Consider the following 17,037-nt stretch of genomic DNA (forward strand, 5'->3'; position numbering starts at 1 on the left):
AAATTAGAAATTCTGGAAAATATGAAAGTACAAAAAACTAGAATGATCAGAAAATTATAGGAGGTGACTCTAGTTCCCTTGGTGAGCTCTAGGACTCTCTCTTGATTGAGCTGAGTTACCTCACTCTCAACAACAGAGCTCCTTAACTACATGTTGTCTGGTGTGTGTGTGTTTGTGTGTGTGTGTATGTGTTTTATATATATATATATATAAATTATATATATATATACATATATGTGTGTGTGTGTATATATATATATATATAATCTGAATTTATTTTGCTATTGAATTGGATAAATGGGGTTTTTTTTAATATTTGCAATATGTTCATTGTGGAACTGGTATTTGGTGGGAAAAGGGTCAAGCCTTGAATACAAAGCTTGGTGTCCTTCTTGCCCCCAATTAATGAAACAGTGATCAGAAGTTAAATTGAACTTGAAAATCATATTCCCTAGACAATCAGTCAATCAATACCTTTTAGGCACTGTGCTAAGTGCTACAGAGACAAAAAGAGGCAAAAGACAGCCCCTGCCCTCAAGGAGCTTATAGTCTAATGGACAGACAAATAATATTTAAGAATGGAGATAGATAAAACTCTTCCCTCTCTCTGAGGAGAGTAGAGAGGATAGCCTCTGGCCCCAACATTCTGTTCTCCACCCCTAGCAGGATTTAGTCTCCCTTGGATAATGGTAGAAGAAGAAGAGTCTAAAAGATGTCTCTTCTGCTCTCCTTGACAACCCCCATGCTCCATGTGGGGGATAGCCCTTGTTATACACACACACACACACACACACACACACACACACACACACGTACTATGCTCATTGCTCATTCCTATCTTGGAGAACCTTGGCTACTGCTTATTCTTCATTATCCCTTCCTTCTTTCTTTCCTTCCTTTTTTCCTTCCTTCTTTCCCTCTGTCCACATGGGGAATCATATTCTTACATGTGGGTGCTCTGCCCAAAGGAATATGAATTTTGATCACTTAAATCTTGCAAAATATCTTGGGGTTTGGGGGCTAGATTCTTCCCCCTCCTCTTTTATTTATCCTATCATTTAAAAAAAATGGGACAATTAACTTTTTTGTCTCACATAGTTTCATTTATGATCTCTTGAAATAGTACTCTGGAAAACCAAACTTTGATAAAGCCCATTGGGATTCAAATGGAGCTACTTGACTATGTCTTAAACCCAAATCACTCTATCTCTCACTGATTGACCAATAAGAGGTCCCAGCCCAAGCCTCACTTAGACACTGGGTTTTGATGGCTCCAAGTGAGTGTAAATGGCAATTGTTTCTGTTCTAGCCAGAAACCCAGAAACCCCTCATAGTTTGATTTTTTTCTTCATTTTTTTGAGTAGGCAAACTAGGCCGTCTTTTGTCTCATTTCTTACTTGAATCACTTGAAATGATTGAATTACTGAATCACTGAATGGGTGTTGCATCAGACAAACTAGACCTAGAAAAGACTTTAGCTTAAAAAGGTCAAGGTCTGCCCACTACATCTGGGGTCATCTCCAGTTGTGCTGGCCTATGTTTTGCCACTAGACTCAGATGACTCTGAAGGAGAGAGTAAGGCTATTGAGTTTCACAGCCCTGCCTCACTTAAAACCAATTCATTTACAAGTCAAGACGTCACTCTCCTGATGCCATTGGTCCTCTTCCAGAATGAAGGATGAATAACAACAAAAAATTACACACACACACACACACACACACACACACACACACACACATAAGTAACCTCCCTTCTGACAGCCCTACTCCTACTATTTAGCCCTACTCTATTCTTCAAGGAACCACTAAAGTGCTACCTCAAGAGGATACCTAGGCTGCTAACCTCTTCCATCTCTGAATTCTCATTTTGTGTACAATGCCTTATCTATACTATTCACTTAATAAATGTCCATTATATTGAATCATAGTCAATAACACAGTTTTTCTCCTTAAACCTTGCCTAATTGCTACATGTGTTTTAGTTAGGTTTGGGTTTTTTCTGTTGTTGTTGTTATTTGTTTGTTAGATTTGCTTTTTTTTGACCTTAGAAATTAACCTTTATTCAAACGAACTCAGACTACCATTCATGGAAAACCAGTCAATCAGAGCTAAAGGCAAACAGACCGACCCACATTGTTTCAGGTACGTTTATTTGTTTTTAGGTTTTTTTCCCAAATTAGATCATAAATCCTTGAAAGCAAGGACCATCAGTTATACATCTTTTTTTTTAATCTGACACAAAATCTAGCATAGTTCCAGGAATATAGTAGAGATTTAGTAAATATTAAATTGTTAATAACCTGATGGTTGATTTAGGAAGTTAACGTCACCAGGTCACTTCTCTATTCTGTGTGATAGCTGAAAATTGCTGAGTGAAACTTTTTTTCATCTTTGAAGGAAAATAATCTGTTAAAAAAGAATGTTCATCTACTACCTTAAAAATGCTATTGTTTCCTCCTACACTCATTCTTCTTGAAGTCATAAAGGAGGGACTTGTGTTCTTCTTCCTCTGTGCAGCACAGAGCTCATCTAAACACAAGAGTTGCCATCAACTTTTAATGGAAATGCCTGGAGCAAGACAGGAAACAGACCCTTGGGTTCCTAAGCCCTGAGTAAGTAATCATGGCTTGTCATGGCTTCCTTTTATCCCTTTTATCACAGGAATATTAGAATGAATGTAAACGATTTCCTTCTTGCCAGAGGGAGACATTCAATCTGATTTATGTTGGCATATGCTGCTCCCAATTTTTGATGATGGAAGCCAAAGTCAAATAAAGAACAGCACCTTTGATCATCTCCACTAGCTTTCCTCTTTGCTATCCTGCAGCCCTCAGAATCTCTTCTCTCACCAGCATCCTGGCTCCTCTATCTGCCTGTCCATTTGAGACTAGAGGCCAAATCATATCACAGCATCCATATAAACAAAGGATTTCCAAGATCCAGTCAACTATTCAATAACTGTGTGACTAAGGAAGAATATAGTACATGTTCTGGAGCTAATATTCCAATTCTCACTGGCCCCAGATGAGTCAGATTCCCAGAGATGGGCTACTTACATCCCATCAGAGCTCTAAAAGTAGTCTTGAAGGGTGGGTAGGTTGTCTTTCTAGTATTATATAGCTCACAAGTCCTCTACCTATATGCTTTACCACAGTTCCACCAAGATTATCAGTTAAGAAGCAATTTAGTTGGCCAATCTGAAGTGGCTTTTAGCAAGGGTTACTTACCCAGGTGGTACAGAAGAGTTGGTACACCACATCACTCCAAAATTCTAAGATACACTATCCAACAAGTGCATACAGAGTCCAGGGGGAAATGGGTTGAAGTTTAGGTAGCACATATGACAAAGGAGTGAATCTCAATTCTTGGTCACTTCAAGTCCTCTACTTCTCTTTATGAGATAATCAAGAAGTTCCCTTTAGGCATAGTATGACTCCTTTGCAGGGTTCCTTATGGAGCCACTAATCTATGTCCAATCTGTTCTTATTCCCGTTATAGACATTGCCATCAGCTGCCCTCGGGACACCTCTAGGATGCTGATAATGAGAACAGGAGAAGTTGAAAATCCTTTGGATTTCTTTAAGATTCTAAGATCCTCTTCTGATCAAAAGGGGTCAGGGGAAGGGGAGAGGAATATGGAGACCTAAGCTGGAGAAAAAGCCAAGACCTCTCCTTTCCCTGCAAAGCATTTCTCCTCAAGGGTTTTACTACAACACTGAATTCACTCCAATCTCTGGAATAATACTGATCCCAAACTACCTTGATAATTTGTAGACAAATCCTAGGATATGACCAAGTTTCCTTAGCCAATCTGAACATGATTTTGGTACAACATAACTCCATTTCTATGGACTTTTCTGTGCTTTGTCTCTATAATTGACTGTTTCATTGAAATGAAAGCCTATGAATACCTTTGCTATCCTCTCCACACATAATTTCTACCTCTTCCTTTGGAAACAGTTACTAAATCAATACTAACTAGCATTGTTACTGGAAAGGGTATGACAACTGACCTTCCTGTCACTTTCCTAATAATCATTATAACTCCTCAGGCCCAAACTTAATTCCCAAGCCACCACACACACTTGGCTGTCTCCCTCAAAAGATTGAAAGCTTCTTGAGGGTAAAGTTGTCTCATTTAATATACATCCCTAGTGCCTAGCATAGTGCCTGGTACAGAGTAGTAGTAAAATAATTTGATTTTTGTTCATTCATTAAAGGAAGGAACAAACTATTTGAGCTAACTTCAAGGCATCATGCAGAGGAGAAATGGGAGATATGATTGCAAAGAGAGGGTACAGATTTCAGTGTGCCTTCAAAGGAGTTGGGATTTGGTACAATAGGAAAACAAGAACTGGAAATAAAGTGAGTGCTTCTCAATTGGAGAATGAACAAATAAGGTGTGATACAGGTACCTAATGGCATATCATTGCTGTGTAAGAAATGCTAAAAAAAAAATAGTGAGGAATTCAGAGAAATATGGAAGTCATGTAGAAACTGAAGCAGAGTAGAGCAAGTAAAACCAGGAAAAATTATGCAATAATGTAAATGAAAAGAAAAATAAAACAAAGCTATATACTGTAATTATAATGACTTTTGTGTCTCCAAAGAAGAGACAAATAAATGTACTTCCTTCCTTTCATAGAATAGGAGGACACTGTGGGCGTGGAATGCTGCAGATGGGGGATAGATATGGTCATTGGATCAGAAAGTTTTGCTTAATTACTTTTCTTTGTCACAAGGGAAAGCTAAAGGAAGGTGATAGGGAAAAGGGATTTCTCTGGAAATGACTGTGATGCAGAAACAAAAGATGCCAAATTTTTTTTTTTAAAGAGGCAGTTTGTCAGGGAAAGACAATTTAATAACTGGATCCAGTGGAGACTTTTGGTTATTCTTTAAATCAGGATCAAATTATGTTTATGGGCAGGAGGAAAGAATATAAATGAATACATACATACACACATTCATAAACATATATGTATTCATACACACACACACACACACACACATCTATGTTCAATGAAAGTAAAGTCCTGGAGGAAGAAAGGAATTTGGAAAAAAATGGAAGGGGAGAGTTAACTTTAGCAAAATAGACAGGCTTTTCCCATGAGATAGAAGAGGAGGATCAGGTGCAGGAAGTAATGGAAAGAGAAGTTTTGAGATGTAGTAGAAGAGAAACACAAGTGCTTGCATCAGACGGCCTTCATTTAAATGGCCAGATTTGAAGATTTCTGCTGCCCCCTCCCCAACAGACACACACACACACACACACACACACACACACACACACACACCATCTAGGCATTCTTTGCTTTGTATGGTAACACGCGTTAGAATCCCCCTTTATTTTGTTTGTTTTGTTTTGTTTTAGGGAGAGAACTTGCTGCCCAGATCATTATACTAGAAGTCAAGGAACCTGTATTTTAATCTAGCCTCTACCATGAGCTAACTATAGCTTTAGGCAAGTTACTTAAGCAGGATTAAGTAACCACCTATCTCTATGGTAAAAGACATGAAAGTACTTTGCAAAAAAAAAAAATTCTAATTAACTTAAGATATGTTATCATCCTCAGAAAGTAGATCTGCTTCAACATGTGCATTCCATCTCAGGCCAAGGCCAATTTTACCTTACCCCTACTTCATCACAATTCTCTCACTATTCCTCTCTTACTTACATATCCTCACACTTCCACTCTTTCCCATCAACTCTGCTCCAAATAAAGTATTTTTTCTGCCTGTATACTGACCTACCATGGTTAATTCTAGAAACTCAATCTAGAAACACATAGATACAAACATTATATGTCAAGCCACTTCTTATTTTAATTTTTCCTGACAAATTGTATTTTATAGATTCACATGTATATCCAACCCTGGCCAATCATACAATTAGCTGTAGCTACCAAAATTCACTCAAATTGAATTCACAAATTATTTTTTTTTATTTCTGATGAAAATATTGTTAACTCAAACTGATCAGAATGAATTATATGATACTTACATACATTTTCCCAGTCTACATATTATATGTATGTATTAGGTGACATTTGTAAAACTTTCCCATCCAGGCTTTGTAGCTAATTCATATCCTCCAGGGATAAGCAGAGATGAGGATTTTAGTGTACACCATTGTATTATTGAAAGAGCAATACAGACTAGCTCTGACTTTAGCATAACCCACAGTGTGAATTGTGGTTGGTGTTAGGATACAAGAACATCTGTTGACCATACAAGCTGTGCTTCCATGCAAGCTGCTTTTCCCCTAATGTTAAAGGAAGCATCCTTTCTCACTAGGTATACGCTTTCTCAAAAAGATAGATAGATGGATAGGTAGACAGACAGAAAGACAGATAGATAGGTAGATGGAAGTATACCTATACACATATATGTATAGGTATACATATTTATGTGTGTATGTGTACGTATATATTTACCTATGATTTAATTGGTACAGGAAATTCTGAGTTATGAAATTACTGCTGCAAAAGGAGATGAGAAACTTTTCTGAAATAAAGTCTTAGGAAGTCAAGTAGAGCATTGAGAGGAGGCAGCATCATATTGTATTGAATCACCTTAACTCTCAAGTCAAAGATTCTATGTTTAAATTCATCTCTAACATCTATTATTTATATAATTTGGGATTTGCCACTTGCATATCAGAGGCAAGATTTAAATCAGGTAATGAAATTAAAAAGCCCATTTTACAGAGAAGGAAACTAAAATCAATGGAATTACCTTGCCAAAAGTCATAGTGTTCACTCATACTAATTCAACATTCTTTCAAATACAGCATGCTGAAATAACTAACATCATAATAGTAATACATAGCATTTATATAGTACTCTAAGGTTTATAAAGTACTTTATATAATCTTTACAAAAAATTTGGGAGGTAGGTGCTATAATTATCCTCATTTTACAGATGAGGTAACTGAGGCAAAGAGAAATTAAATGACTTGCCCAGGGCCACACAGCTTTTAAGTGTCTGAGGCAGGAATTTAGCTCCGGTCTTTTTGACTCCAAACCCAACACTCTATACATTATTCCACCTAGCAGGTATAATTGCTCAGCCATTTGCAGTGATCTTCAAAAAATTGCAAGAACAAAAGCTATTCAATTACCTGGACATGGGAAAATGTCTGAATTATTTTTGTTAAGAAAAGATGATAGAATTGTATTTGCAAGCCACAGGTCAGTGAGTCTGCCCAAATCCTGACAAAATTCTAGAAGGGATGACTTTTTTAGCATATAGAAAACAAGTAGTAATCACCAAGACCCAATACGGCTTCATCAAGTATTGGGCATGCCAGACAAAGTATGTTCCCTTTTGATAGCCTTACTAGACAGTGAAATGTAATAAGTATATGATATGTGAGTTTCAACAAAAATTTTGCTAAAGTCCCTCATGCTATCCTTGTAGACAAAGAGAGAGATGTGAACTGGATAATAGTAGTCATTTAGATTGAGAACTGGTTGAATGTTTGGATCCAAAGATAGTAAAGTGCCAAACTGGAAAGAAGGCTCTAAGGGCAGATCCCAAAGATGTGTCCTTAGCCCTGTGAATTTCTACATATTTATCAATGAGATGGATGAAAGCACAGATGACTTATCAAATTTGCAGATGAGACAAAACTGAGAGGTAAAGCTACAATACTCAATGACATGTCTTGATAGGCTATCACATCGGATCAAGTCCAATAAAATGAAATTGAACTGTGATAAATTTGACACATGGGTGTGGCATGTTTAGACACTTGTTACTAATCTCAGGACTGAAAAGTCTGAAAGTTGGAAGGGATCTCAGTGGCCATCTAATATCATTCATACCTGAAATGACTCCCCATTGTACCATAGCTGACAAGTAAACATACAACTTTCAGGATGACCTAGTCTGCTTTTGGACAGTTGCTTGTTGTTAGAAACTTTCTCTTGATAGCAATCCTAATTTTGCATCTTTGTAACCTCTATTTGTAGCTCCTGGTTGTTACCCTTAAAGTCAAACAGAATAAAACTAAGTCCTCTTTCAGATCAGCCCTACAGACACCTGACCACAACTCTCATGACCCCTGAATATTCTCTTGTCCAGATTAAACATCCTTCATACCATAAATGTGGTCAAGGAATCAAGGTCCTTAACCATTGTGACTGCCCTTCTCTGGATACTCCGATACTCTCCAGCTTTTCTAGATCTTTCTTCAAATGCAGTTTAAACTGCCCCAAACTGAACAAAATATTCTAGATGAAGTCAGATGAGAGCGAGTACTCTTATCTCCTGGAAGCTATGTGTCTCTTAATGCAGTCCTTGCAAGATTTAATTTTATATAGTTTTTGGCTGTCACATTGCTCTGCTGATTCATAGTAAGTTTGAAGTCTACTAAAACCTCCAGCACTTTTATATACAGGCTGTTATCTAACCATGATAGTTAACCATCTTGTTCTTGAAAAGTTGACTTTGGAATCCAAGTGTATACTTTACCTTTATTTCTATCGAAATCCATTTTAATTTATGCCTATTGATTTTTTGTGTGTGTTGTGAAGCTAAATGAGATAATATAAAATACAATGAAAACTTTAAAGTGCTAACTGTTAACTATTATGTTTATATATCTAAATTCTATCAATGATCAACAAATTAGGAACATGTATTGATTGAAACCTCTTTTCTCAATCTTATTTTTTATATAATAGACAGCTGTAATCTTCCAATAAGCACCATAATCAAGTCAAAATGATGTTCAGCTGACAAAGAGGTTAAATTAAGCTTATTTTGTATTCCAAGTTTTGCTAAATCTAACCATTCTAATGGGTTTATAAAATATGCCAAGAGTCTGCAATGAGGACATTTAAATAAATAATTAAGTGGATATAAGGGGTCTAGAGCCACAGTAGCAAATCTACAATTCAGTGGATATTAGAGGACTGAATTTTAGCCAACACATTTCCATACCCACCCCCAACCCAAATGCACAAGTATACGCTATGAAAAGGACTAGAAATTGTATGTCTTTAGGATAGTAAAGTTATTCTGAGAAGGTCACAGAAAAAAACAAAGTTCAAATTACATCACTTTCCTATTATTTGTCCTTCCCTGCTGTCATTCCTATTATAGTTCAATTAACAGTGGAAGCTGGTGGTGACTTGATGAACATCTGCTGCATCCACCTGGAAATAATTCAGTGAGGATACACCATAGGAAGAAATAATGGGAAGTCAGCCCAGTTTTTTCTAGTTTTATTTGGGGGGGGGAACAGAGCAATTCAGATAATGGGTATAAGGGAACCTGTTCACCTATAATATTGGGCTGATTTTGCATTTTAAAATTCCAATATATTTTTGAAGGAAAGGAGTAAAAAAGCAAGTGGGTTTATGTTGCAGAGCTTTGTAATCACAGTGGACCAAAGTTTTAGTTAAGTTAAACATAGCATATGTTGCTGGCAGAATTTGAAATCACATAATCTATCATTATCAAAGTAATGTGGAATGTGGAAAGGCCATATGTTTTATATAGTGACTAAATATTCCACTGATGGCTTAAGGATGATTCTGAAATCTACACAATAACCAAGAAACTTTGGCTTCAGAGGTAGAGTGTGAGTACTTCTCATACAAATGAGAAGAGTTGGGTTCAAGTTCTGAACCTACAACTTACTAGCTCGGTAGCCTAAAAGAGTATCCTCCTCTGACAAATGGGATAATGAGTGGTTGACCCTGCCTAACTTGAAATTACTGTGAGGCCTGAATGAGATAGTAAATGAGAAAATGTTTTGTGACTTTAAAAAATTGCAATAAATGCTATGATAATAACAATAACGGAGAACATTATTATTATTATTAACTGAATAGGTAATAAAACTTTCTAGGGAAATATGAAATAAAGACGTCTCTGTTATGTTTTTGATGATCATGCTTTAAAGTTATTCTAAAGAACTTAAGAATTTTTTTTTAATTTTGAATCTTTTTTTTTCTTTTTGCTATTTTAGTGAGGCAATTTGGGTTAAGTGACTTGCCCAGTTAGTAATTGTCAAGTGTCTGAAGCCAGATTTGAACTCAGGTCCACCTGACTCAAAGTCAGAGCTCTATCCACTGCACTACTTAGCTGCCCCTTTTTTGAATCTTTCAAAGGAATAGTTACAGACAATATGAGATAAAGAGTTCCAAAAATCTTAACATAGAAAAGCAATACCAATAAACCAGTTGGCAATAATTGATTTAGACATTTAATAATCACTTTTTTAAAACAAAAATGATGACTTAGTTATGCTTCAAAGGTGAGCTGGGGACAAAGATTTATATCAACTGCTGCTTTTTTTAAAATAAAATTTTAATCTTTCTTGATAATTCTATTCCAACAATGATTTTAAGGTAGAAAAATAAGGTCTATGAGTAATAGCTAAAGAAATTACAATTATTTCATCTGAAGAATAGAACTTCAACATGGAGGATGGGGTGCCAGTTGCCATGTTCTTCCAAGAGAAGAGCAGAAATAAATTAAACAGCCCTGGACAGTCAAGGTAGATGAAGAATCCCATTTCCAAGAATGCTTTAAATGCAAAATAGTTTGTTGTTGTTGTTGTTATTTTAATTTGTTTGAGATTACGTATGTGTAGGTCTGGTGTGAAATTAGAAAAACTGACTAGGTAGCATCTTAAGGACTTTGACAGAGGCCTAGAGTCCTTCTTGTTGTTCTTTGTTTTGTTTTGTTTTTTTGTTTGTTTTATTTTTGGTAGTGTTGAATTATTTTTGATAAAACAATACAGTATTCACAATGAAACTCCATGTGTATTTAATTTTTTTTCTTTATGATATATTTTTTATTTATTAAGACGAAATAAGGACACTCAAGTATAAAAGCAAATGGAGAAAATTACTTAAAAAAACACATGTCCATACTGATGTCATGCCTATGTGATGAAATAGATAGCAGACTGAGTATGCTATTCATTTTTGGGGAAATGTACACAGTTGTTATATGGCATTTTCACTATGTTCTAAAGCCTCATGTGATTACGCCAGGTTTCATGGAGCCCAAACCTTTGGACCTGTCATTTTGGTTCTTGTAAGCTATTTAAATTTGGGTACATTGCTTCACAAATTCAGATTTCTAAATTGTAGGCAATTTAAAATCAATATACCCAATTTAAATTTTGATTTAATGCTTCTACCTTAAATGATTTTTCATGAAAGAGGGACAACATTTTTTGTGACAGTGGCAATGAATCAGTTCAAAGCAGAGTCATATGACAAGAAACCTATCCAGACTTCTGGCCCAAAGTAGAGAAAATGAGGCATGTCAGGAAACCAGTTTCTGAATCCACTAGCTCTCCCACTGACTAAACAGAAAGTATGAAAATGGAACATTCACGGGAAACAATTAGTAGGAATTCCAGATACCATTCAAATATGCACTTCTTCATAATTGAGCTATCCATCTCTTCAAGTGCTAAGTAAATTGAACTAAGTTCAAGAGAGGATTTAGTACTGGCAATGAAATTTCATTTTAAAGGTAATTTGGAAAAGAACTATGACACCGAATACAAGAACAGGAGCGTGATGGGAAGGTGTTACAAGCAGAGCTTAGCCCTCTGCAAAACTGTGAAGTCGAAGCGGTTGCTCTTTCTCCAATCTCTGCCCACTGCACATGCTCAGTCAGTCATTTAGAACCTCACCCCCACCTCCACGAAGCAGCTATTGTCCCCATGGTATATTCACAAAGGCCCTTCAGATAATATGGAAATGAAAAGGAGAGTTGGACCCCAATGAAACAACTGAACAAAAGGAAGAGTGAGGGTAAAGACAAGATAGCTGTCTTCACATATTTAAAGGGCTCTCATTTACAAACATAATAATAATAATATTAATGATAATAATGATAATTCACGTTTATAGAATAACCAACATTAAAGACTGAAATTTATATAGCACCTCAAGTGTTAGAAAGTGCTTCATATACATTAACTCATTTGAGCTGCACAACAATCCTGTGAGGTATTATCCCTAGTTTACAGATGAGAAAACTGGGGGTCAGAGAGGTGAAATAATTTGTCCATGGTCACACAGCTGGTTCGTGTTGGAGGTAGGATTCAAATTCAGGCCTCTGTTGAATCCAATTCTAGTGCTATTAACACGACTAAAGCTCTTTCCTCAAAATAACTTTATTAACCCTGTTTTATACATGAAAACATTGAATCTCAGATAAGTCAAGTCAACAAGCATTTATTAAGCATTTACTAGTGCCAGATACTATGCAAGTGCTGAGGATACAAAAAGAAGTGCTGCCCTCAAGGAGCTTACATTCTAATGAGGGAAGATAACACATAAAAGGAAGCTGGGGGGAAAGAGGAGGCATGAAGTGGGATGGGGGAACATGGCAGAAAAAGAAAGAAATCTGAAAAGTCAGGATCCTGGCCTAGAGAGGTGTGAAGGAGAGAACATAAGTAGCCTGGAAGCCTTTCCTTAAAATGAAGGTTTCAGGAGGAAATGACAATCAGAGGAAGGGGAAAAGACAGAGGGATTTCCAGAATTAGAAAGGTACTGGAAGATGGTGGCAAAGAAAGGTTCCAGGGTGAGAAGGCTGCTGGAGCTTGAAGGAGAAAGAAGTCCAGGGAATTAGAAGTAGAGGCACAGAGAGAATGAGAAAGTCAAATAAAGTGACTTGCCAATTGTTAAGTATCTAATTAGCGTTAGAATACCCAGGACACCTGATTCTGCTTATCATTCTTTGCATTACACTAGTACCTCTCCCCCAAAAGAGGAGGACAACTGTTCCAAGTAGTTATATTAGAGGTAGATCCTTGCAAACAAATCACTACATAAATTATCATTATCATCATTCATCATCATCATCATTATCATTATCACTATCATAGCTCACACTATTTACTTCACAAGTGCCCTTGGTAAGCAGTAGTACTACAAAGTAAGCAAGACAAATATTATTATTCCCATTTTACTAATGAAGAAACTGAGGTCCACAGTCACATAACTAATAAGTAGATAAAGCTGGTTAGTCAGGTGGTGTTTCATTTTCATAGGCCAGAATTAGTGTGGAAAAAAGTGTAAGTTACAGAGAAGCAAATTTTGTCATAATGTAGGGAAAACATAGATCTGTTCAGTGCCAGAAAAGGTTACTTTATGAAGTAATGATCTCCTTGTCACTGGAAGTATTCAAATGGAAACTGGATCCTTATTCTCTTACAGATGTTTTAGAACAAATTCCTATAATGCATAGCCTTGAAGGTCCCTTGGAAATACGGCAGCTATAGCAGAGAATCTTGAAATACATACTATCATAATATTAAATGGATCTATGGCCAAGTGAAATTACACAAAAACCAGTAAATATTCAAACTTAAAAAAATAGCATTCTCCAGTTAGTAAGGCCTATAGCTGCAGAGGGTATTCCTAAATACCTTCTAAAAAAACAAGGATACACAAATTATCTATAAATAATCATTACTTTGCTTTTTTGATGGTATATTTGCTTAAATTTGAAAAATGGTCATTAGGCAGACTAGTCTGTGAAGGGGGCAGTCCTTAGAAAGTGGTTTTTCATCTATTAGGAAGCAATGTTCTGAACTCTGTCAAACAAAAGGATTACGTCACCCATGTTGCTCCAACTACCTAGAAAGATAGATCACATTAAAACTTTAATATACACATGCAGACAAATTTTCCTTTTCTGAATTCACCCGAGATCTAGAAATCTACTTAATTTGGCCTTTGAATAGGATCAAAGACCTTGAAATGGAAGAGACCTTAGAAGCCTTTCAGTACAACCTACTTATTTTAAAGATGGGGAAACCAAAGCTGAGAGAGGTTAAGTGAGATTTCTAGGGTCAAACAGCAGGTGTCTGAGGAAGGACTTGAACCCAGGTTTTCTGGATTCTATGCCCTTATACCATATTCACTATAATCAAAGATTCTTAACCAGAGCTATGAACTTCTTAAACTTAAAAAAGTACTTTAGAAGATATTTTTATCATTTTATTTCAATATAATTGACTTTCTTTGTAATCCTCTGTATTTTATTTTAACCATTTAAAAAGATTATTCTGCTAAAAGTTCCCCAGGCTTCACCAAACAGCCAAAGGGTTCATTATACAAACAAGGTTTGAAACCCTGCTCTATATGTCAAGGCTCCATTTCCCAATCTCCACCTCTGTGCTCTAGCCAGGTTTTAAGCCCATAGCCTCCCCATCTGAGACATGCCTTCCTGACTTTGAGGACTGGTTTTCAGGCAGTAGCCCTAGACAGAACTAAAATCAACACTTTTGACAATCTTCATTGCCATCCAGGAAGCTCCTTTCCCAGAAGCTATTGACCAATGTAGCATTCCCATTCTACCTTCTCCTAACATATTAGCATAGTGACACCTTGACTACCTGTTTCCAGAGTCTTTCCTAAATAGGCAGCAATCTTGCTTCCCAAAAGGTTTATTTCAAGTAAAAATCACTCTCATGGGCTAAAGCATGTCTCTACTGAAACTCCCAAACAACATTACTTTCTTTTTTACACAGTAATAAAAGTCATCTTCTTAATAAATCACTGAAAGTGGGCTTAAAGTTTCTCAAGTGGCAAAAGCTACAGCTTTACATAAACTCTAAATATCACCTTTTACTAAGGGTAAGCCCAGGAAGAAATAAAAAAGATGAACTCTCTACTTTTCAATTATTACTTTTTTTATTATTGACATTTATTATTCACCAATAGTGTCTCAAGAAAGTTGCCAGTAAATTTTATGCAGTCTTAAAGTTCCTGTGGACATAGGAATATCACAAAATTGATCAAGTCCTTGGCATCTATAATAAACCTCTTAAGAGATCTATCTCTGGTCATACCCTCCCTAGATAATTCTACATCATATGAATAAAAGAAATTATATAGTAGCAGGGTAATTTTCATTGTATAAATATGATTATTCTGGTGCCTCGTGGATTCCACACGCATTTGTAAGTAAGGTTGAAATGGAAATCGCAAAGTGCTTTTTTAATAAAATAAGGGCATCTATAAATGATTCTTATATTGATTATTTAACATTAGCTTCCATAAGTAAAGAAAATCAGGCAGGTGCTATGGAGTTGTTTCTATTTCTTGCAGCAAAATATAGAAACCCCATTATCAAATTACAGTAATAGAAATTGTTTTCATTTGTTTAATGAGCAAAATGATTGCATTTCCTAGCAGTGGCTCCTTTCCAACACTTTTCAATATGCCCCTTACACCTCCACACCCATCTACATCCACACACAAAAGAGATGCTTGAGAGTGGCTTTCAGACATCAAATTAGACCTTCTGCCTCAATGTTTTAGGTAACTACCTGATCACCATTTTCTCTGGTCTACCAGCATAGATAATAACCTAGAAAGCTTACGCTCCCAAGTACAAATCACTATCGATGTCACTAACAATGGCCATGAAGGACAGAGCTGAATTAGAAGCAAGCCAGCTGTACACAAAGAATAAATACCAAAGGAAACTCAAACATCACCTCTGCATTTGATTTGGAATAACTTTCATTGCCTTCACCAGTAGGAAGTACTCATTCTGGTCCCTTAGGTATTGTGCCAGGCTAAATGCAAGCCCCACAAAAACAAAGACAAAACAGTCCCTGCCCTCAGTGAGCTTACATTTGAATGGGAGGGGCAACAAGTACCTATAAATGTATACACAAGACACACACACAGGGAGTCAGAGCAACTTTGAATGAGAAGGCTTTAACAGATAGGGATACACCAGAAAATGCATCCTGCAGATGATTGTACATGAACTGAATCTTGAAGGAAACCAGGGATTACAAAATTATCCTTTTTTTTTCTTTAAAGGATATACACCTTAGGATGGTGACTAGATCCTTCAACATTAAATAGTCCAACACAACTACTATCCCATGGGCTATACCTTTACTTCGCTTCAGCCACACACAAAGATGGTCATCCCTTTGATGCTGCCATTATCCATGTGTTTTCCTTTCACTATCCATATTCTTCTACTTCACCATAATTTCCTACCCTTCCATCTCTCCCTATTCCTCACCTTCTGTGAATTCCCTCATCTTCCTCAAAACCTGGAGTCATTTCTACCTTCCCTGCTTTTCCAGGGCATCACTCCTGTCTGATCTTATTTTTATCCCTTCAAAATCATAACCAGATAGTTAAGCATTTCAACTTGACACTGATCTCTACCCTTATGGGAATAGTTGATGATTCTGAGGTTCCACATAAGGATGAATGAAAGGATGACCAGGCACTCTTGCTTCTTTGTCCTACCACACTCCACCTCTTCTGAGCTCCAATCTAGATCGCTCCTATCATTACATCCTACATACTGCCTGGATGCATAATAAATACATGTTATGTCATCTCAACTTGGCCTTCCCTGTTGTACAACAATGCTTTTATATTTCTTTAATGTGCTCTCTATCCTATTTCCCTTAGTATCTGTTTCAAACTTACTCTTTGAGCCATTTATAACATTATTCTCCTTCTTCCTCACTAGAGGATCTTGCCAAATACTTTATGAAAAAAAATTGAGATCATACATTATGAGCTCCCTCTTTTCCACAACTTTATATTTCAGATCACTTCTACATCCTCCCTTGTTCTGTTCTCTTTTGTTCTAATCTCTGAGAAAGAGGTCATGCTTCACCCTGCAAAAACCAACCTTCTATTTGAACTCTTGATCCCAGCCCCTCCAAACTCCACCAATGGATGGTCATCCCTTTGGTCATCCATTTCCTCCCCTAATTTTTAATCTCTCCTTATCCACTGACTCCTTCGCTATTGCTTATAAACATATCCAGAGTTTCCCTTATCCTTGAAAAGTCTTCATTTACCTTACCATTCTATGTCTCATTTCTTGAAATGTGGTTTCTAAACTTGTGACTCAAATGAAGCATCTCTTTAACTTATCAATGATCTCTTAATTTCCAAATAGGATGAGCTTTTCTCAGTCCCTGTCCTTCTTGACCTCTAAGTAGCATTTGACACTATTGATCACTCTCTTCTACTAGATACCCTCTCCTCTCTGGGTTGTCATGAC

The sequence above is a fragment of the Vombatus ursinus genome, unplaced genomic scaffold, assembly GCF_900497805.2.
Source record: "Vombatus ursinus unplaced genomic scaffold, bare-nosed wombat genome assembly UNPS02014816.1, whole genome shotgun sequence".
NCBI lineage: Eukaryota > Metazoa > Chordata > Mammalia > Diprotodontia > Vombatidae > Vombatus > Vombatus ursinus.